Source organism: Leuresthes tenuis, unplaced genomic scaffold, assembly GCF_036924035.1.
Source record: "Leuresthes tenuis unplaced genomic scaffold, fLeuTen1.0.hap1 SCAF_22, whole genome shotgun sequence".
NCBI classification, from domain to species: Eukaryota; Metazoa; Chordata; class Actinopteri; order Atheriniformes; family Atherinopsidae; genus Leuresthes; species Leuresthes tenuis.
This window is the reverse complement of record NW_027325376.1, coordinates 8,773,683-8,795,530: the sequence shown is the minus strand read 5'-3', so window position 1 is coordinate 8,795,530 and position 21,848 is coordinate 8,773,683. Positions and strand designations below refer to the sequence as shown.

Here is a 21,848-nt window from a genome sequence, read left to right as displayed (position 1 = left end):
CCAGCTGCAAGGAGCGAACCTGGACATAGCTTTTATTAGTGAGACACAAGCACATGATTGTGATGCAGCAGGAAGCACAGAATAAGACAACCTCTCATTACAGTATGAGCATTAATCACACTAAAGAACCCAAAAAATTTGATCAATTCACTGGCAGTGAAATCAGACAATGAAATCATTTTAGCCCTCGGACCGAATGAGAATAAAGAATTCATACAACAATCAGCCACAACATCAGAGTCACTGACATAGGAAATGAATAACACTGATTATCTCACCACACTGGCACCTGTCAAGAAGTAAGATATATTAGGTAGCAAATGAACAGTGAGCTGTTGAGGGGAAAAAAAATAAACATCTTGAAAGTTGGAAAAGTGTGCAAGCATACTGATCTGAGATACTTTGACAGAAACCAAAGTGTGATGACTAAACCACTGGGTCAGATCATGTCCAGTCTACTCCACAGATGATCCAAAGAAGGACACCAAATGACCAGTCTAGGCTCACATGCATGTGCATGTGCATGTGCGGATTGATGGGTCTGTGTGGCCTGATCCCACAGAGGTGCAACAGTAGCAGGAAAGAATTAAATCCTAATGCTGACTAAACTTCCCATCACACATTTTATAAGAATGTAACATATTGGCTTGTATTGCTGAATGCCCACGCTGAATGCCCACGCTGACCCATGTGTCTCAATCCAATCCATTATCTGTGAAATATGTAGGAAAAACAAGTCTCAGATTTATATTGGCCTTAACTTGCAATTTATAGGACTTAAGAAATACTATCGTTGGTTGCTTGATGCATCTGGACCTCTTCAGGGGTGTGCAGCCTCTATCTCTGCAGCTCAGAGCTGCTGAGTGTAGGTCCAAGTAGGGCACAATGTAAAACAGGTGTTTTTATTGCTGTGACTGATCCAAGTATGTAATTAGATAGATTTACAAAATTAGCTTTGTGACGGAAAATGAAGAAGCAGCCTGAGACATTAACACGGAGACTGTCATTGGCAGGGAAATATCGATCTGTAAGCCTGCCCCGTGTAGCTGAGGTGGCAGTGACATGCTGTTTCTCTGGTGTGACTTTACACTGTTTTTCCTACACTGGCAAAACACAAAGCAATGTGGGATTATTTGCAAAACGTATAAATAGTAGTTAATAGAAATGTTTTGGTGAAAAGTTGGTCTGAAGCTGATAAAGAAATTACATATTTAGTTATTTTATGCTTATATTCCATTTAGACAACTTGATTTTTTACAAACATTTAGGCTCTTCCCACTCATTTCTCACAGCAAATTTGAACATATTTGGTAAATTGACAGACATTTGTAAAATTAAAAACTGAACTCTTGTTAAAAACTGAACCGGACAGGCACATCATAAATATTAGATAATGGGTAAATCTGCTTGCAGTTCTTATGGTGTAACCTATTTACAGTTATATTGCACATATGTGCCTGAAATGTGGGTGAAATTGAATTGAATTGCTTTTTTTCTATGAAAAGCTCCGACTTTGTTGTTGCAGTTGTGAGTTATAAGTTTTATAATTCAACAGTACAACACCTGGTTATGCAGGTACTCGAGAAACAACAGCTGTGTTGTAGGGATTATCTATTTATAAGGTCTAAGTAGGCAGGTAACTGATATTGAACAAAAGTCAAGTTATATTTGTACAAGTGCAAGATTTTCAAATCAAAGTAGATGTTACATATATAATTCATAACTTGAGCTTTCTGTAAGCTTGATAATTGCTAGAGTAGATACAACAACTGATTTTCAAAAGGAAAAATCTGTAGAAAAATTTAAAAACATTACCATACTACTTTGCCTTCTGATTTGCTCCAACAAAAAAAACAAAATTATACTTTAAGCATTACAAAAAATGCTCACTATATATATATATATATATATATACATATCACTTTAGTCTGCACAAATGGTAACTGTGGTGTAGTACAAACACTAGTAAATTTAAAATGGTGAAAGTGCACCAAATGGGTGCACTCTTGCATGTTTAAAAAGCTCTCCCCTTACATTACTATCTTGCTGCAGTAGGTCAAGGTTTGTACTCGGCCATGCAAAATAAAGTTATTTCAAAATACCTCTTCAAATTTTATAATATCAATCCAATTTTACCCCATTTGCAGACACTGAAGCATGACAAGCTGAATTGAATCATACAATATCACTCTTTTACCCATTATGGAATCTAGCATGACAATTAGATATAAAATCGTGTCGCTTCATATCACAGTGCACTGTAAATTAGTATATTAGACTGTCACTGAGAATAAGAGGCAACATTGATCTCTCATCATTATGTACATAATAGATATTTTCTCTCACTTTGTGTGTATACTTATTAATGTGTTGCCTTACCCTGACATCTAAGAGTTGTTACACATTTGAATCGAACAACTTTCAGAATTTTTTTGTTCTTCCCACACTCAATGCTACTACCAACAGTTTCAGTGCTGCTTTATGGAAGCATTTTTAGATCGTTAAAAATGTATATGCAATACAAACTTTGAATCTTTGTTGGGATTACTGTATTGTTCTTCTCAGAAAGGTAGCAAACTGGATGGGATAAAACTGAAACTCCCTATGAATAACTCAAAGCGATTTATTACACATACTGTCTCAGCAAGAACTTATAACAGCCTGCAGAGCTGGGACATTTCTGCAAAATGTCTTATATTAAAACAGTTAGACTCAACTCCCGAATGATTAAATGACCTGAAAGACACAGTATATGAGCCATGGATTGCAATGGACTATGTGCCTGTAGACTTGGTTTGATAATATCATTTTCAGTAGTTCACGTAGGACATTGCTTACAACATAAATGCTTATGCATCTTTTTTTTTTTACGTATTGTATGTCTTCATTTATTGATTAATTTAATCAAGACAACTACATCAGACATAAAGTTTAATGTTTAAATAATGTTTTATTTGTTGTATATTTGTTTCAGCTGATCAGTCAAAACAGATGGATATCAATTCAGTAACATTACTCCCAACTCAAAATCCCAATTGTTTGGATGGTAGCCAACAACTTATCAAAGCAAAAATGATGGCCACTGATAGAGCTTTAATTTTTCTTTAAACGATCTCACTATGCGGAAACACTCCTGCCCTCTAACACACACACTCACTGTATTCCTGATGAATAATCGTTTTATGAACATCTCCATCAGTGCAGATATCCACTTAGCTTAGTCCTTTATTACAGAGTCTATTTGACAGAGTATAGAGGACAGTGAGAGTTTTGGCTTTACCCAGGGGACACACTTGGCCCTTCCAGTAAAAAGAGGCCACTAATGGAAGCAGAGGCCCTCGTCTCCACTCCACAATTTCATGCAGGCAATCCAGGCATTTGTGCTAGTCATAAAACAGGGCCAAATGGATGGCAGGGTCAGTTCTAAGTACAGGAAAACTCTAAATGATGCAGTCTCATTGGCAGTTGTGAGTGCTGCCACCTCTCTGTAAGTTCAGCTACAGCAGGTGACTGTACATAATCAATGCGCGAAAACATCTTTCAAAGATCGCAAAATGGAACACGGTTTATGAACCTCTTTGGACATTTTTTTTTTAAATGTATTGGCTCCATAACAAGCAAAACGTTCAGTATTTAATCTTTTCTTTCACTCATATTTTATGACACTTCCCTTTTGCCACGTGTTTGAGCAAATAGTTTGATTCAGACAGAGAGGAGGCAGAGCATGAATGTAAAGAATGTGTCACTGTTTAATATTCACTTGTAAATGTTGATGCCTGTAATCTTCTTTTGAAATATTCTTTAACTATATCATAGCTTGTAGCTGAATGCTAATTCATCAAGCTACTATTTTGCACTGACTTATCAAATAACCACCAAACTACAAGCCCTTGTCCTCTCTTTCACACGATGGTTGAACAACAAGAATTATCTGTGTGCTCTACTGTGTGCAAAACATTGGGATGCACAAAATACAACTAATTCTATCATGTGTCAAAAGAGTGGGAGGAAACTATTTCGGTCCGTTGGAGAAAATGCGCTGTCTTTAACAAGTCATTTAGAAAACAATTTTCAATGACAGAATGAAAAAAAAATAATATCAACTTAGGCTGGAATTAGATAAAGGACTGCAGTGATGAGTTTGCAGTGAAGGGAGCATTAAGAGAGACTGTGCTGTAATACAGTAATATGATGTAATGCAATAGAACAACTGAGATGCAGGACAGAGAGCAGCCACAGTCTAGACGTGGGCAGTCTGTTTGACTAGTGAAAGGAAAAGTTCCTGTGGATTATACATTTTTCATGGCCTCCTGACCAGACATGTCATAGTATTTCTGGACAGTAATGCTAAGTAGCAGTGGAAAGTTGAGAAATTTATGATCAGTGTAGTGGCTGATGAATGTGGACAGAAAGTATGAGTAAAAAGCACTATCTATAAGGATAGAGGCAGAAGTCTGCTTGGAACACTTTATGACAATTCCCACCAATACACAACTCTACCCAAGTTCCAGACCTCTTGAAGATGAGCAGGATTAAGAGAACATAGCGTCAGTTTGCCATGCATAGCAGACTGACGAAGGCACTAATAACAGTTTGCTACAGCTGCCTTTTATCAGCTGGGTTTTATCTTAGTCCTATTCAACTTTACTGTAAGACAATGTAATCCATATCCGCTGTCTTGCAAATTCTTCAGTGTATTAATGAATTCGTTACAGTCCACAAGATTAATAGTAGGCCAGGGCAAGATGCGACAAAGCTAACAGAATATATTGTCCCAGTAACCACCAGCACAGCGGTTAATTTGTGTGGTTCTCAGTAGAACTGCACAGTGGCCATTGTTAAACCTGCTCAAATTTAATATATGCTACTGCTATTATTAGCCAGATAAGCAAGGGTATTCACAAGTATAAACCAGGTTAGGGCTGTAGGATCTGCATGAACCTGAGGAGAAGAGACTAAGGGATAAATTCAGTGCTATGGGAAGATTTCTGTGAAGCAAGAGGTGAAATACACCTTTAGAAGTCGCTGGGAGATTTAGCGATCTGCTAGATGATTAGCCAGTTGTTATCTTTTTTATTTCATTATGTCAGTACACAGCACTAAAAAACATGAAGACTATGAATGTGTGCAGGTCATACGTTTATCTCTGTTGAAAAAATTATCTAAATTCACTGGTCTACTTGATCTCTTTTCAGAACTTAAATCTCATTTTGTAGCATGAGAAATCATTTCTATGCATTAAATACACATTTTCAAAGTAGAGCAGGCCATACTCTATGTTTCATGGATGTTCATAAAGTCCTTGTTTCTGTGATATATGAAAAAAATGTAATTGATCATTTGACTTTCCACTCAGATGGAAAAAAATATTATTTTTAAAAAAAAAAAAAATCAGTAATTAAAGGAAGGCAACGCTTACTGTTTTTTAACAACATTAAAGCTGTCTTCCTTGATTGGTCAACCAATTGATTAAATATGGTAAAGTGCAAACATATTCTTGGTCTTTGCTTGAGGCATGCAAAACTAGACAATCATATGGCCTATATGATGTTATAGATCAGTAAGTTAAGTTAAAATGTGGAATACTACTGAGGCAGTTTGAGAAACAGTGTTTTCTGTCTCTTGCATATGAGCCTTTGCAGATAATCTGTAGACAAAATAAACACTCCCAAACGCATATCCCTTTTTCAATTTTATTATTTGTTAATTTCTCATTCATGACACCTTGAAAGTTAAAACATGTATGATGAACTTCTTGACCTTTTGCATTTGAAATATTTTACATATAATCTCCATTTGGTTTTTAACACCCAACCCACTCACAAAGCTGGGAAAAAAGATGATATTTTTCTCACCCAAAACTTTGCTACACAAAGTCTTTTGGTCATGTCTTTTCAAGTCTCTCACCACTACATCATTAAGTTCAATCTTTGTCTCCCAGTAACACCCACTGTTACACCACCATGTTTCATTCTAATGCAACCTTCAAACTCTGTCCCCAAACCATTTTTCCACAGTGGTTGCCTCCACTTTACCGCCTCTAAGCTAATTTTGTTTGCTAGAGGTTTTTGACGCTATTGAGCTCCAGACCGAACTCATACTTGGATAGCCTCAATCCTCGACAGAGACTGAAGGGGATAATGTGGGTTTAATCTAACCTGAATCATTCATGGCTGACTGATACCTCCCAAAAGCTGTGTACCAATCTCTGAACTGCTAAGAGACACATGGCACAAATCTGGCAACCCAGCTGATCTCATTGGCCATTAATCATGTCTATCTTTCTTCACATTTAACCTCAGTTCTCTCAAAACTGTTTTTCATCGATAAAATCAGCCCCAGGGTGAGCTGGAGCCACCATCGAGAAAAAAGAGACCTAAATCATGCATGGTTATGCTCATTCCTAGGAACAATTAAGAATCACAAATTAAAATAACATGCATGTCATGGTGGAGCACTCGTAGGAAACCCACGCATGCAAGGGGAGAACATGCAACCTCCTCATAGAAAGGCCTGAGCCGGGATCCGAACCAGGAACCTTCTTCCTGTGAAGCGACAGTGCTAAACATCACACCACCATGCACGACATCCACAAGCCAAATATGTTGTAGTCCTACTTGTTGTCCTCTTTCTTCCTTGGTAAACAAAACAGTGCTCAATTTTAATGTATACCCTCTCATGAAGAGCAAGGTATCTAAACTCCATATATGCAGCTGTCCAACTATATGTTAGCTGGACTTGATTCCCACCAACCTCCATCTCTCCTACCATTGTAACAACTTTAACACATGTAATAAATGCTTTACTGGAGTGCAAGTTTCAAACTGTGTTCAAAAAGACTCAGATGACACCTTTGTTCAAAAAAGCCAACTCTGAACACTGGTTTTGTCAAGAACTATCAACTGGTCTCACCACTTCAATTCCTATCTCAGCCCATCAAAAGTGATATTTTCAAACAGGTCTTTGAATCCTTTTAGCATAACAACCTCCTTGGGCCTCCTCCTAAAGCCAGACTGATATGGATATCAGTCTGCCTTTAAAAGTAGCCAGTCAGCTTAGACGGCTTAACTGTTTGTGACAGAAGCCCTAAAGGAAGCAAGAGATGCACAGTCCTGGGTTGTCTCTGCAGCCTTTCACACTAAGTCATGCCTTCCTACTCTGTGCTTTTGCAGATGGAGATCTGAGGCATGACACACTCTCGGTTTGAAGTGTACCTTACTGGATATTATTTCAAAGTGTTGTGGAAAGGACAAACATCTGCACCCCATCACCTCTCGACCAGGGTGCCCCATGGCTCTGTATTGGGATATTGGAACCTCTTGTTTCTGCTACAAAACACCACCTTGGGCTTGGTGATCTGCTCATATGGCTTTTCAAACTATTGCTATCAAAATGATACCAACTGTACTGTCTACATTATTTCCACCAACTTATAAGTTGCTTCAGATAAAAGGCATCTGCTCGATGACTAAATGTAAATTCTTAAATACACACTGAATAAGATCAATCATGTCCATACAGTCAAAATAAGGTTGCCACCAGTTACCAGTTAGTTTAGCTTATTGCGATGAAAGAAAACTTGAAATAACACTTAAGATTTTGAAAATAAAATTTTGCTGATAATCAATTTTGAATTTCTGTTTGAATTTAACTTTTGGATATGTCTGCCTGCCTCTGGTCTTAAAGTTAAGCTAACTGTGTTGATTGCTGACCATTACATCACCAAAAAATTCTGAATGCCAGATGAATTGGCATGGAATTAATTCACGCTTACATTACAGATTTGTACACTTCTAACATACAAAAAAAAAAAAAAACAGTCACTTTCTCTGCCTGGGTTTTCACAAGCACATGTATAACATTGCTATCCATAAACATCTATGAAATTGCCTGAAATTGTGGGTAGTGTTTTAGATTTAGTGCTTTAGGCAATAACATAACTTTCCCCAATGCAAATTTCATTTAAGAAGCCTCATGCCTTACACCTTCATGGGACATGAGATCGAGATCAATATTTGAGGAATTGTTTTTCTCTGTTGAGTCAACAACATTAAGTCGACTGTACTGATTTGAGACATGCTTTTTTTAAGTAAAGGGATACTAGTGTAAAACTGTATATTTGAACATATGATTCTCTGGGTCATATCTAAGCTCTCAAGCATTTAACCCCCTGACCTTTTCCTTCCTGATGGATTCCCTTGAGCCATACAAAAACACACATGCACATGTTCTCTCACTCTTGCTTTTCTGCTTTCTCACATAAATTTTTTAGGAATGATGAAGATAGGATAAGAGGACACCCCTGAAGCACTGCTGTTCATAATTTTTTTTTCAGTGAGCGTTATGATCCGTAGTTTATTCAAGTACAAAGTGAGAATGTTAACTGTTGTTGCACTGTTCATACACAGGCACGCAAATAACATAGTTGCAGTGATGTGTTATACGGACAGGGAAGGATGAGACATTACACAGGGAGTGAATAATTGGACCTACGGTAGAAAAACCGAGGGAACACTCCTACATACGTATAATTTGCTGAGGCCCTTTAAGGTTTACTATCAATCTGTTTTGAAAGTCTATGTGTATGTTTTGTATTAAATACAAAGTAGGAGCAATTCCTAGTGATTCTGCCTGGTAAAACTAGTCTTTTTTTCAAAAGTCTAAAATATAATTTGCAAAGCAGAAATTGTTATTTGTCCCTGTAGGTTTCTAAGTCAGCCATTCGGCATCAGGATAAACAGAGAATTTCCCCTCAACATAAAGTAGAAAACAAACTGTTAATAAGATAGGTTCAAAGGCAAAAGGCAATTCTACATTCAGACCACGTAACGTAGAGAAGAAGAAAATACATTCGAGTTAGAGGAGAAAAGAAAGAAAGAAAAGAGATCTGCTGTAAAACCATAAAATACAATTCATCTTGTGTCAGTCCCTGCGAGGAGCGTGTAATCGCAATGACACACTGGTGTAATCCATTTAAAACACTTTGGCTCAGACCTGGGCTGCTTTGACTTCCTTTGCAGGCTTGCACCGTCATCTTCATTTCAAATACGTTTCATTGACTGCATGTTATTAGCAAAAATATGCAAGCTGCCTTGTCGTCCACCTACGTGGTCTGCCAGAGAAGTACCTTGTCCTGGATACGGTATCTGACTGGGTATATGAAAAAGCTCACACAAGAAGATAATAACTTGTTTGTCCTGGGCAGAGGTGAAGTACAAGCCTATTCAGTTGTCCGCAGACACGTAATCTGTCTCGAGAGATGCTCTCTCTTCTGGCGCCTCAGTGCTTAGACTTTTCTGAGGCAGGGTACCGTAAACCCACCCAAACTGACTAGGCATTGAGCTTAGCAAAATGGAGTCACCAGAGTGCTGAATCTCATTAAGAGTTGCTTGAGCAAACATTATCTCACACTGAACTGTTGCAACAGTGTCTGGTGGGAGGAGGCTCTGGTGAGTTATTATATAGTGAGTTTTAATCTTACAGAAGGAAAGCCATTGTTACCATTACTGTAGAGACCAGAGGGCAACCTGAGTCTACCCTGCATATGCTTCTTTGTGCTGGATTGAGGCTAATTGAACTAATTATACACTCAAAGGGAACCAATTAAGCATCTTATTGGAATTAAACTGCGGATGATTTATATTCATCTATAAACTTTGTCCAGAAGTGCTGCCCATCACTAGTATGTTTATGTATCACTGGTTTTAATTAGGACTGGGTATTCTGAGAGGTGTGGACAATTGTTGAAAAAATGTCCCAGGTCATGAGGAATGAGAGAAATTACAGTGATTTTACTACCGGATTTCTCATTATCAACCCTTGATACCCCACCTGAAAGAGTGAATCACTGACTGAGGCTACTTATTATTTTCATTCTGAATTACCCTGAAAATCTGAGCCATCTCAATTATGTCATCAAAACAACATTTTGTACACTGATATAAATAGATTTTACATATGTTAGTTGCATATGCTTGGGATAGTTGTTACTGGATTTTTAACAATAACTAATATGCTGATATTGTGCAACTCAGCCTCTAAAAATATGTGCACACCACAAACCACATAACAGAATAAATAAGTCTCTCCTGTTATGTTATTGACATTATGTCAATAATGACATAATAATTGCATCTACAACGACCCAGTTTATTCAAATGGCCAAGTCACCAAGTTGTCTTGGCCAATTAAAATGACCATGTAGGTTTTTTCGTTCACATCCTATAATCATAGTACTGCCTCCCACCGCCATAATCACCTGACGAGAACAGCAACTTATATAAGCTTTTCCACTGTCAGATGTCATTCCAAATGCTCTTAGAGGAGGTAGAAGGTAGGGGTTAATGGTGCCTCAACTCTGAATTAAAAAAAAAAAAAAAAAAATGTTTCACTTCCTGATAAGGTTCAAAAAATAACATTACTTGGCTGGGGTTAGAAAAAGCTACTGCTGCAATGTAAATGTCACTGACATGAACAGCATTTTGCTGGCTGCCTTGCTTATATGTGAACACAACACATCAAAACAAAAAACTTTGTCTCTTCCTCGTTGACTTTTCGGCAAATTATGTTACATTTTGTAATATATTAAAGAAAAACTAATATTAGTATTAACATAGTCTAACTCATATTAGCTTGGTTGATGCTGACTTTGACAAATACCGGGGCAGGAACCACAGCTTGCACAAGTTCTAATCTTATCTGCATGTTCATCATAATTTTAAGCCAATGTTTATATTTGGTCTTAAATCCTTTGTTGGCCAGTACCAAGAATGTATCAATATCATTGTGCATCCTGTGGATATATTTTAGTCGAAATGCAATACAACAGATGCAGATGCACAAAGGAGTGTGCTACCATATAAGGAAAGATTTAAACCAATTTCTTAAATGGCTTCCTCTATACAGCCAAATATCTAAAAATAAAAAGATTCAAATAATCCATCCAAGGGAAGTCAAGTTTAACCCTGTTTTTCTATGCTATGGGTAAAACATGTTATTAGCATTACAGCTTAGGAGAAGAAGTGTAGAGAGGACTGTTTCAGAAACATAGATTTACACTGCCTTGGTTTAATATAGCACATACAGATGAAAATTTTTTTTTTTTAAAAATCACCTGGCAGGGTGGGGAGCGTGAGTTTGCCATAGAGAACAATGTTAATCTTATGTTTTATATCATGGTCAGACAAAAATCTGATGTTGTCTATTAGCATTGATAGATAAAATCCAAAAAGTACTCTAACCAAAACAGTCATAACTTGTTCATATCCTTCAATACTGCTCAGAATGGTATCCTGTAAAAGTACATCCATACAAACAGCAGAAGGAAATATGACTCATATGAGTGTTTAAACATCAGAGCAGATGACATTCTAAAGTCTTTCATTTAACAAGCCGCAAAGACCTCCAAAGAGGTAGGGAGGGGGCAGGAGCTAAGCACAGCACTTTCAACCAAAGTCTTTGTGTGACATAAGATTAAAACCAAGATACGTTCTGTACCACATTAACACTTTACCACCATTGTGCAGCATAGATAAATCACTGTACACAGTGTTAAAGAACATTTTAAGATTAGCAGGAGAGCTCTTGTTGCAAGCATGATAGATGAGGGCAGGGAGTAATTTGCAAATTTTGAGATTTGAATGTCCATCTTTTGGGTACAAAGACCATATATTGTTAACATATCATTTGGTTGAAAAGAGATCAGTTACAAGTGAAATGGTTTTATCAAAGCCAGGGTGAAAATTTACATATAGAATTATATGCATACATTTTTAAAACTATTAGATCACAGGGTATTGGTTGCTTTTTTTATGTAAAAAATAAACAAATGAGACACTTACAGTCCTAAACTGAAACTTATTCTCCTTTTGCAACATTTCAATGGCCGGCCTGTTTGGTAGTCCGGACTTGTGTCATATCTTCTCAAATAATTGCACTTATCTTGCACACAATAATATTCAGTACTTTTCCCCTAAGCATATTGCATTCTCCAAGTCAACACTTCAATCTTGCCTTCCTTGCCCACTTTTCTCTGAACAGCAAATGCCATAATTTCTCTTGCCCCCACGGCTTTCTCCTCACCCACCTTCATTCTAGACCCATTGGATGGACCAGCTCTCCCTCAATCCATGCTTCCTCTGCACCTTCTCAGACGGGCAGATTGATTTGTCTACAGGATGCCTCTGACCTTTGATATGATCCAATAAGGGATGCTTGGCCCTAACCGAATTAGACAATCAAAGGGGAGGCACATTAGGGGTGAGAGTCGGGTGTTTCCCTTTTGCACATAGCATACTGCTGCTTTTTTCTGTGATGGTTAAATTCACTGCCCATCTCCTCCCAGCCCCTATCAGACACTCAGGGGAAAATATAAGATGTGTTTTCAAATTGCACTTTGCCTAAAGGCTCTTTGGGCTAAATTTAATTTTCACCTTACATTGATTTTCCTCCTGCTTCGTATTCTGTGGATACCAATGTTATCTATTGTGTATTTCTGTGCTATGCTGGAATAAACGAAGACCTTGCTCTGTACTACTACAGTGTCAGTAGGAGAAGACATATTGCATGCAGTGTCTTCTGTCTAGGGATTGAAATGATTGAGGGACTGGCGTTTTTGAGTGAGTGTCTTATCTTTTCTTAAATCAACTTTCAACAGCATGTACTAACTTGACTTGCTCCTCATGTTTGCCTTTAGAGTTTATGTAAGGGTCTATAAATGTATTCATTTGTGCATCAACCACTTTCTTCAGTCCAGAAGCAGGAGATGAAAAACAGCAGGCTTCTGTTTTGAAGTTTAGATGGCACGCAAGCAGTGAGCTAACCACTTCTACTAAAAATATCTACCAAGGCACTGTAGACTTCATCTTGTTGATTGCTGGAATCAGTTATATTGTAGCAGGCCTATGTCTGAGTTAGTCCAGGTTAAAAACTGCCTTTTTGTATGAATGCAGTTACAGTAGTTTGCTTGTCTTTTTGCAAAGATGGACTCCATTGGGAAACAGATATAATAGATATTCAGAATGAAAATCTACTTGTCATGCTTTTATAATTATTGATATTTAGGAGCGTTCGATCCCTGCCTGGGGCCTTTCTCGGGTACTCCGACTTCCTCCCACCGTCCAAAAACATGCATGTCAGGTTAATTGGTGACTCTAAATTGTCTGTAGGAGTGAGTGTGAGCGTGCATGGTTGTTTGTCTCGTTTGTCTATATGTGGCCCTGTGATGGACTGGCGACCTGTCCAGGGTGTACCCCGCCTTTCGCCCGATGACTGCTGGGACAGGCTCCAGCCCCCCCGCTACCCGACCAACGGATTGACGGTATAGAAAATGGATGGATATTTAGGAGCCTCCAAAAGCTACTGTTTAACTATGATGTGAATCCAGATCCCCATTATGAAATAGAAACAAGCTGCTAATGAAAACATGAATAATATGATCCAAAAAAAAAAAAAAAAAACAGTACTCCAGCCTCCAGTTATTTTCACAGTCTAAGAACTGCTGGGATGTCAGGGCTGAGTGAATTTCCATGGAAGACCACTTAAAAAAAAAAAAGATGGCAAGCCAGACAGAATAAAGGATGGATTCTGACAGATCCCTTCTTTCATTGGAACATATGACGAGGAAAACAAAGAAAGGAAGAAGAGGATGAAGGCAGGTGGTGGTGTCAAAGTGGGCCACATTGCTGCGGGGCCAACAAATTGTGTGAAAACACGCATCAACTTGCATGGATACTCATGAGAGTTGATATCACAAGCCACGACACATAACCAGAGTTGTGTATGAACACAGTGCAGGCAGTGTTAGTGTGTGAGGGGAGAATGAAGCAGTGGGGGAGCATGAGGTAATGCAATTCCTCCGCCCAGTGAGTCTGTACTTTTTGGTACCATTTGTTTGTCATCTTAAACTGGCAGATAGCTCAGGAAGCCAGGGTCTTACATAAACCCTACCCAGTATGGCTCTGTGCTGGGGAACTGATCCCTCCCAAAACCCTCATTGTTATTCTCTCATGATGCCGAGGGATCTGCTGAGCACCCACAGCCAAACCTACAGCAGGGCTGAGTGGGAGGTGGGGCTGCTGTGTTTACTTGTGTGCTCAGTCAGGGGACTGAGCTATCTGTACACACAGGATTACAGATAGAAAACAACTTTCAAAGCTTGGGCCATAAAAGTGTTCTATCATTTCATCAGCACACGATCATCTTTTTTTATTTTCAATCTAAGACAAAAAAGTACTGGATACTTGTTCGTGCAATTCTTCCAGGTTTGTTACATTTCAAACTTTATGCAATCATAATCATTTAAAGACTTCACAAGACAAGTCTTCTTTGTAAAATCAAATTTCCACTTTGTGAAATAACTCCCCTATCACAACGTGCAAGATAGTCATCAAGGGAAAAGAGGAAAAAGATTTCAAAATGTACAATGTAATAGACTCTAACACACTTCCAGGGGGATGTCCAAATTTTCCTGTGTGTAGAGATTACACTGCACAGCCTCACAGCTGCCGAGCCTGTCAGAGATTTGATTTAAATGTCCAAGGTAAAGTTTGATCAAAAACGGTCCTCTTTCAGTCTGATCAAAGACAATGAGGTCTCAGCGTCCTGTGAAATTCATGCTGTACACTCTCAGATTCTCAGCCATATTTACAGAACAGAGCTCAGTTCCATTCAATGAAATATGCATATCGTATCAACAGCCTTAGTTCTTTCAATATGCAAAAATAAGGTTGTACTTTCACACATTGATGTTAAATGTCTATTTTGTCAAATTTGGAAAGATACTTATAAGGATGCCCTGTGATAGACTGGCGACCTGTCCAGATATCTATATTTACTAAGGCAATGCATATTCTTACATTACACTGAGACAGCATGTTAGCTTGTTGTAAAATACTATTAATAAATAATTTGCTGAAGATACAAGTCTGACTGATCATACCACAAGAGTTGGACTTCTTCCAATTCAGTATAAAGATCTTTTTTCCATCTTGAGGGACCTTGGTTTTTTTTTCATTGAAAGCAAATAAAGACTTTAGTGAAACTAAATCCTTGAATATAAGTTTTAAAGCTGTATAAGACCAAAAAAAACCCCGCCTTGGTTGCTTCTATTTTATAGGTTCCGCAAACAATATTGCTCATATAGAATATTGTAATTCTCAAGACATCTCAAGCGACTGTTGGTATAGGTATGAGTACAAAAAAGAAGTAGTTTTTTTATGCCTTCCTTTTCTTCGTACAGGTGACCTAGATAGAAATGGCAAGAGAAAATACATCGCATCAGATCAGCGTTAGCGGAAAGATGAGGTGGTCAATCTGGAATTCTAAGCTTACCTGGGATGAACAAGTGAAAATTATTGTTATTGTGAAGTCACTGTGGTCAAGAAGTGGTCACTGCACTGAGAAAGAATACAACAAACTGCCACTTGGGTTCTTGCTCTTCCTCTGATACTTTGTTTTTTCCAAACACTTTGATTCTCTCTACCCTTTCCAATCGTGAAAGTCCCTTGGATAGCAACCGAGTAGGTCTAATTGATTTCTCTTGTTCATGTCGGTTAGAGGCAGCAGCATCGAACTGTGCAGAGTACCCTGGCTCCAGCTTGCCTGCATTATTCCTTTCTGTTTCTTCTTTGCTTCCATATCCCAGTAGACCCTAATGTCAATACACAACATACCAGTGCCCTCTGAAATCTCACAAGGTTCCAGACAGCAAAAGAATGCCAAAGCATTTGCATGGATGGAGATAAAATACCAAACCATGGTGTTATACATGTGGCTAACCAAAAGGTCAGGTTATAAGATTACATCGACATATGCCCTTCTGAAACCACACAAGGTTATTAGTTAGCATCTCATGCTGATAAAGAACTGTGGGAAGATGTGCTAAAATACAGGGCAGAATAAATGGTATAATGAATGCCTATACTGCCAACTTCAATGTAACAGATCTGCAATAAATGCTGCAGCCCCTTTGCTGCTAATGAATATTCATATTTCACATAGCTTTTAATTCAACTTCATAAAAAATTCAAAGCTGTATTTAGCATTGTTGTTGCAGTGGATTGTGCGATTGTACTAAAAGTTCATGAGATTTCATAGGACTACCATTTCCGGAATGATTCTGACTATAACTAAGCTACTCCCTACTTCTGTTAGTCTTTTTACAGTATCCATCAGTGTTGTGACTTCCTGTTATATTGAAGCAAATAGAAAGCATCTGTGGTCGGTTGTTAGTAGCCGTTTCTTATTTGATGTTGGAAACAACTGTGAACTCATCAACTGGCAATAAAGACAAATTTTATGGAGATAGTGTGGCGGTAGAATAAGTCACAGGACTTTTGTTTGACTGATGTGAAATACTGCTGTTTAATTACTTAATTTCTCCTTGTTAATATGGTTTGAGGCCTTAGGAAGACCTTTTTTTTTCTTTCCTTTTGCTCTCACCTTCCCACAATGTTTATTCTGCATGATACAGAAATATTTCAATGTATTGGACTGAGACTACACTCTCAATTCTGACCACAAAAATCTGAAAATTTAATTAGCAAGAAATGGACTGTCTAATTAATTTATTTCAAATTTATTACACTCAGATGTTTGCATGTGCATATATTTGCAATATGTTGTAAACAACACTGAATCATTTCACTGATTTCAACCATTTTCCAATGACAAAGCAATGTTGCATTGAAGCAAGATGTTCAAGTTCACGAAAGACTACGGTACACAGTCCAGCCAAGGATTTCTAAAAAGAAAATAGAATGAAAAAACTCTGCTATTGGCACAGCAAAGATGTTCCAGGAGCACATTTGAAAACTTTGTAGTTTCTCAACAATATCCGATTTTATTCAAGAAGTACTGAAAAAGACTACAAATATATTTTCTATTTCTATTTTTGCTGAACTATTCCATATATTCCATTAATGCTTGCAGCCATCTTTCCAGGCTTACCCATATTCAGCTCTAAGCAAGAGATAGTAAATATCGTGAATGCTGTAGCCAGTTTTTTGAACACTTGAAACCAACTTCAAAATCTAACTTTGTATTTTTAATTCAAATGAAACCAGAGGGAAAAAAGGAGTAATGAACATCTCTTGATTGCATAACTTCAGCCATCTGCAATGCTCACTTTCCTGACAGAATATAACATACATAAGGCGTAATTGCACTGATATCTCTGGCAGAAAGCAAAAGTTGTGGGTTGACAATTTAATGAGTGTTTGATATATGACTGAGGCCATGTACCTGATAAATAAACATTACAGGTGAGAGGGTTTCATCTCAAAAAAGCATCTTCAAATTAACAACTAAGAAAAATACATAATATTTAAATTCGTGCTTGTGTGAATAAGTGAGTCAGAGTGGGTGTTACTGTAGTGAATTAATCATTTACACCTTGTTGTATACACTGTCTGCATGAAATAGCTGATGAGTTACATATGCATGTATTAAAGCTACATTTCATGTTTGTACTGAAAAATCCTAACGAAAGAACAAAGGAACAATGAGCAAATTGTCTTTTGATAAATATCCCTCTTTGATACTCATCTGTTCTTATTTCAAGACATGTGACCAGATGCTTTTCAGGCTAGGCAATGTGCTTATTTACACAGATACAGCTGGAGCTAGATTCCCCAGCCCTTTTTTTTATTATTTATTTATTTATTTTTTTTTTTTTTTAGAAACAGTGCCACCTGGGAATTGTTATATTTAGCATTTAGCGGCACCAGAACATCAAGTTTCAGAGACCGTACATGGCGGGACATTGGCACCCTTGTTGAGTGAGAGGCTCACTGTGCAAGAGTTGAGAAACTTTGGCAGTGAATGCATAAGCTCGCAAAAAAATTAAGTCTGCTTCATCCAAGAGCATTAAGATCTAAATAAATAAAACATTGCCTCCATGAGAGGGGAGGCGATGTGACAGCGAGATTTTTTTATTTTATTTTTTCTGCTTTCATGTTGGCAGGCACAGGCATTTTATTTTGGGATGAATCAAAATTTTCATGAGAACGCCTGCGCCAGGTGTATCTAATTATCTGACAGCATATCCTCATTATAAAACAGCCCCTGAGAGTTGGCTACTTGGTTTGTTGAGCTTTGGACCACAATCAAGGTGTTCCTCACAACACAACACAAACACACAGATGATATAGCCACTACTTTTCTACAGATGTACTGCCTCCACCTTTTCTGCTGTAAAATGGGGAAAGTTTGCACTCTTTCTAAACCTTTTTTGTCACAAAACAATGTACGTGAATAAAAAGGGTGACTGTATTTTTAACCGTTTGTGTGTCATGTGACACAGGAATCTATAATGAGGTCTGAGAAATGTACAATCTGAAAAAGAAAATGGCTATAAATTTATTAGCAGCTGTTCTGTCAGCCCTTTGCCATCTCAGCCGTGCCCCGATTATGTCACCTGGATGAAGTTTATAAACCATAATTACAGCTTACTCCTGATTCTCTCCAGGGAGGTTCGGCAGGAGGAGGGAAAGTGGGTGTGCTGTCAACACGGTCACACTAGAGCAACCTATGTTAAGGCATAATTAATGAGAGGTGATTTGCAGAAATGTGTGTCTCTAGCTGGCACTGCTGGCTCGAGTTCTTGGGGTCACCGTGAAGGCGATTGTGCCATATATAGCAAGCAGACTCATCTCCCCTGCTTATACTTTTATGCTGTAGTTTGAATCCTTCCCAACAGTGATTGATGAGGGCTGGACAAGTAGTTTTGGTGAGTACCACTCACAGGCAAAACAGAGAAAAAATTGCTAAATTTTGCCAGTTTATGAAATGGCAGTGAAACTGGGTAAATGACGGCAGGAGACTTTCTTACCTGGGACTAATCCATGAGAGCTCTGCAGTAAATTCACTGCTTGGCAGCAAATATTTCAAATCCACTTTGTGCTCAAAACTGTCTTAACACAGTGGATACCTGACCTGAATGAATGGTGTCTTCAACATGTCGTAAAGATGCAATTTGTTCGGCAAGAGAGACATAGCTTTAAGTGGTTGAGCCTCTGGTTGGAATGGGCAGTATTCCTTAAATTTATTGGTTATTCAAAAAACAAAGACCATTTATTGATGTCATGGCAATTCTGTTCGAGACAGATAGATAGATGACTGAAGCTATGCTGAATCAAACCATAATTACACCCAATAAATAACACCTCTGCATACATAACAGGAGAATACAACTAAAACCTCCCCAAAGTGTAACCCCGTGTCATATTCTTTTCCTGTGTGCTCCCCCCATTTAAGTCCTTTTGAAATGCAACAGTAGCTCTTGTGCGCCTCATGACTGGCAGACCATAATGCTATTACCTCTCCTCGATGGTCATGCTCACTTAGCCCTCTGTCACTCTATGCTGGCTGGGGAAGACACATCTGTCTGGCTTTGTGAGCTGTCCTTCCTCTCATTTGCAATTGCTTCCTTTCAGCTTGGCTTGTTGCAAAATACTGACGCACAAACTTTTCAGTTCATTATCTTGCTTTCTAGAGGCGCCCCACTTTTTCCACTTTCCTCCTCAGGCACAAAGTATGACTGCAAATCACGGGTAATTGGCTATATATATGAATCACTTGTCAGTGGTAGTCTGACAAATACTCTTTAATGCAACAGAAGGGTTGTATAAATTATAGAACATCCAAATATAGTAGGCAGCGATGGAGAAAAAGCATGAGCATGTGCTGACATAGTGCTGTGCATGATCTGCTGTCAATCACCAGTCAAATCTGGCATCAAAGCCTGTCAGATAAAAGCTGTAAAACAGTTAAACGGGGTGAGTCACAGCCCTCCCACCGTCTACATCACCTAAATCAGAAGCACTTTGGCACGCACGCGCACACGCTTACATTTCAAAGACAAACCATTCAAACAATCCACCGTTACCACAGCCATGCATATACGCAAACTTTCTCAACACGTCCCAAAACAAGGAGACTACCCCACAATTTCAGATTATCCGTGCGTATTTGTCCTTCCTCTCTATATATGACAGAGAGGCGGACTATTGTTCGGGGGAGGGGGGGAGGGGGGGGGTCTGCTTTTTGAACAGAGTTAGTGTGATCAATAGTGACGATAGATATTCTGTAAATGCCTCACCACCATCTGGAGTGTAAAAACGAGCAGAAAACCGTTGCACGCTGTGCGCTACATTATCCACAACGCAATTAAGATGTGCTGAAACAGCTTGGATGCACCCTGGTCACCTACCTATCGCGGCACGAAACTGAACTTGGAGTAGGCATTAAATCTCCACTTTGATCGACACATAGGAAATATTAGAAGCTGCTTTTAGATGCAGTTTACTCTATTAGGAGGTGCAGAAAAAGTAACACTTACTATGAACCGCGGCTGTAGAATGCAAAGCCCCGGTAACTGCAATTAGAGTAGAAGAATGCACAAATGAACGATGTGCGTTTGTATTAAAAGAAAAAAAAGTGAGTAATGTAACAACTGCGTTTTTGTTTGTTTTTGTTTTTTTTTTATATTATCCTGATTTATGCAATAATATCCACTTACCGGAGCGGTCCGGATAAATTCCTTGGGAAATTCCAGAGGAGTCTCTTCTCTCTTCTCTCAAAGTCAGAAAACAGCAATGCTTTTCTTATTCCAAAAACAGGCCCAGGTTGAACTGAAAGAGAGGACACCAAAAGAGCCACAACAGATTCCGTTAGAACCGAGAGTCCAACCCGCCCCCCACAACACCCAAAAAGTGTTGACAATTACATCTGTGAAGAGCAGCAAACAAAAAAAAAGGCAACTCGTGATAAACAGGCGGAATGGACAGATGGTACCTGCTCTCTTTATCACTGTCGACAAAGACAATGAGAGCGGCAAAAACACTGACGGAAAACTGAAAGAGCTGAGCTATTTTCCAAAGAAACGCAGCCCCAGCGTGCTGTCAGATTCAAGCAGCACACTCAAACACGCGCGCGCGCGCGCGCACCCACACTGCTCGCGGAGATGGCTGGAGAGAAAGGGAGGGAGAAGGAGACCGGAGCCTCGGGATGCTGCGCTCAAAGTTGCACTGCACAGTCTAACCGCTTGATGGCCAACTAAAGGAGCAGCTGATACTGGGTTACTTCTGATTATACCTAATTAATTGGCCATGCTGTCCTTAAATAAAGCGCTGTGACCGCTATCCACGCAAGCCTATAATTTCTACACAACTGGAATCTCTGTTTTGAATTCCATTCTGCCCAAGATGGCCACTTTTTCAATGGGCTAATTATTATTGGTTGCAGCTGGCAAGTTGTACATTGACAGCTCCAAATTACAGCCCTACAGACTTCATGGCTAGCTAATTACACGTACCCAAATATATTGTTTTTTGTTTTGAGTATTTCCATGTAGCCTATTCCAATTGTTGACTTCACCACAGTTTAGGTGAAAACATGTTGGGTTAGGCTTATATGGCTGTATTAGTTTGGCACACTCAATCAGCATGATTGATTTTCAGTCATAGGCAGTCGATCTACACGGTTACCTCTTTTTGCCAACAAGCTAAAATATCGTGCCAACATTAACGTCATTGATAGTACACTGAAAACAGATAATTGGCTTTAGATGCTTGAAAAATACATTTGATTTTTAAAAAGTTATGATGCAGGCTTCAGTTACAGTGTTTCATGTTCAACTTTAATCAGACATTCAAATAAATCTGGCAGTATACTGTGTGTTCTTTGCACTACTTGCATAGTGTACTATTTTGGACAGAATTTTTCTCAAAATAATACATGCGACATATTGTGAGAAATGTCATGTCATTTGTAAAATGACCTTTTACAACAACTGTGATGCTATCTGCAATATTCTGAGCACAGTGAAGAGACAAGACTCAAGAACATCA

General features: G+C 38.6%; 1 protein-coding gene across 36 annotated transcripts in view; it reads right to left on the bottom strand.

The window, feature by feature from the left end:
* LOC140281575 (receptor-type tyrosine-protein phosphatase delta-like) overlaps positions 1 to 20,901 on the bottom strand; it is a 339,321-nt gene extending 318,420 nt beyond the window's left edge. For 27 of the 36 annotated variants that reach the window (XM_072376019.1, XM_072376023.1, XM_072376033.1 and 24 more), the window contains exons 1-3: positions 20,794 to 20,901; positions 20,519 to 20,630; positions 20,339 to 20,374 (exon numbers count right to left, since the gene is read on the bottom strand). The gene's annotated coding sequence lies outside the window, so the exon portion shown is untranslated. The remainder of the gene's footprint in view (positions 1 to 20,338; positions 20,375 to 20,518; positions 20,631 to 20,793) is intronic. The other 9 variants (XM_072376043.1, XM_072376044.1, XM_072376046.1 and 6 more) reach the window with 1 other exon arrangement.
* Positions 20,902 to 21,848: the final 947 nt, after the last annotated feature.